The sequence below is a fragment of the Triticum urartu genome, chromosome 2A (assembly GCF_056163025.1).
Source record: "Triticum urartu cultivar PI428250 chromosome 2A, HENAU_Tu73, whole genome shotgun sequence".
Taxonomy (NCBI): Eukaryota; Viridiplantae; Streptophyta; class Magnoliopsida; order Poales; family Poaceae; genus Triticum; species Triticum urartu.
In genome coordinates, this window is record NC_141874.1 from 428609943 (window position 1) to 428612236 (window position 2294).

The following is a 2294-nucleotide window of genomic DNA, read 5'->3' on the forward strand; positions in this document are numbered from 1 at the left end:
AGTCTTCTGAAAGATGCTCTCAATAGCTTCACTATGAAGCTGACAGCCATGCTCGTAGAGATCACCAGGAGTGGGCAAACCAGTGAGCTCAATGATGTCAAAGGCTTTGGCTTCATGATGAACGTTTCCTGTCATCCACTCCAGGACCCAAGTCTTGGGATCTCTGCTATACCCGCGGATGTGAAGTGTGGCATAGAATTGGAGCAGCAACTCTTCATTCCAATGCTCTTGGTCAGTGACGAACAACAGCAGTCCAACCTCTTTGAAGCAATCCAGAGCTTCTTCCAGACAGGGCAGACCAGCTATTGCTTCAATGTCAAGGCGCTTGTGTGGGAAGATGCGACCTTGGTTGTAAAGAACGCATGAGTAATAGCTTCGCTGCGGATAACTCCAGAACCGATCAGATGATATTCTCTCCCTGGAGTAGGGTTCCTGGAGCTGTTGAAGAATGTGTTGTCTGCTCTGAAGCCATTGATATTGAAGGAGCCAGGTGCTGATGCAGGACCTGGGAACCTTGGCAATCTTGGGATTGGCTTCTGTACCTGAGGCCTGTGCTCAACATGATAGTTGAACTGGGGACCAGCAGCAGACTCAGGAACAGAAGTGGCGGGATCAGTGGCTTCGCTGACTTTTGGTGCTTTTGTTGGTGAGGGCTCCACATTAGCTTCATCCATGACAGCGTCAGTGGCTTCAGTGGTGTTGGTGGTGGCAGCCTCAATATGTTCAACCTCCACTTGACGAGCAGGAGGATCGGTCACGATCACGTTCTCCTCGAGAACTGCTTCTTGGTGGGACAGGGGAGTGGCAACTTGTGGGACTTCTTCCGCGGCTGATGTAGCTGGATTGTCTTCAGCAGAGACTTGAGGCCTTGGACCTTTGCGAAGCCTGCGCAATGCGGGTGACGCCTGTGGAGTTGCTTTTGGCTGGGCCTCAAGGTCTTCATTCTCTTGTGGGCGATCCACCCATCAAGCATCCTGTGCAATTGGCGTCAGTGGATGACCAATGCTGATGAGTTTGCTGTGCGTTAGCACAGGCGACGATACCTGTTGGTGTTCTAGCTGAGGAAGGGCTGCATCATCTTCAACATGGTCATGATGACCAATGTCTTCAGCAGCGATGGGATCAGCTGCTGGAAAGTCTTCAGCTTCATGAGCCTCTGTGAAAGCAGGCTCATGGACAGTCAGTTAATGTTCTTGTGGATCGGCGTCAGGGTGAACCATGGAAATGGGTTCAACAATCAAGGGCTCTGTGGGAGCAGCTCGTTCCTTCTTGGTCATTCTTTTCTTCTTGGCGGGGGCAGTAGCAGAGGCTTCAGGATGTTTTCTCTTCCTTGCTTCAGCCTCAGCAGTCCTGGTCTTCTTCAGTTCTGAAGCGGTTGACCTGACCTTTGGCTTCGGGCCAGTCATGCTAGTTGGGAAGACAAGGGGATCTGCCTCCTGCCTTGGTGCTTCAGGTTCAGCCATAGCGGGCTTCTTCTGCTTCTTGGCAGCCATCCTGGGGTCGATGCCAGGACGCCCAAGGGCCTTGCGCTTCTCAGCCTCATTGTAGGCTTGCACACACCTATCAGCCAGGACCTTCATGCGCTCACGAGAACCCTGAGCTTCTGCATGTTTCTTTAGAAAGGCTTCCTTGAGCTCGTGCAGCATAATCTTGGAATTCTTCACGTCTTGCACGTTGAGCTTGGCCATATGCTTCTTGAACTAAGATTTCTCAAAGTCAATCTTCTGCTTCAGTTCAACAATGCGCTGGGCGATAGCTAACTCTGAAACAATGGCGCCATGGAAGGCGACAATGAGGCCAATGGGTAGTTGGAGATCGTCGAAGCTGATGTTTGGCGTGTCAAACCATTCATCAATGGAGTTGAGGATGATTGTTACATCAAAGAGAGGCAGATCATTGAAGCTTTCTGCTTCTTCTTTCCTCTTGATGAGTTGCTCAAGAGCGTCATCTGCAAGATCTTCATCACTTGACAAATCAATGGCATCATTGCGCAGAATGGCAGCAGCTGTTAGCTCTTAGCCGGTGTGTGGCAGAGGCATCTTGACCTTCTAGGGCTTGGAGATGCGTGATAAATCTTCGGACTGCACACTGTCTTCAGGAGGTGCAGTTGCCAGTGGCTTCGCCCGTGAGATTTTTGGTTAAGTGGCAGGCTTTGAAGCTTTAGGTTTCTTCAACTTCTTTGGCTTTGGTGCTGCAGGCGCTTCATCTGATTCAGCGTCAGCTACATGCTCATTCACTACAGTCCCTTGAACCAAGATATGGGTGATGAGGCCTTCAAGGTTGTAGAAAGGACC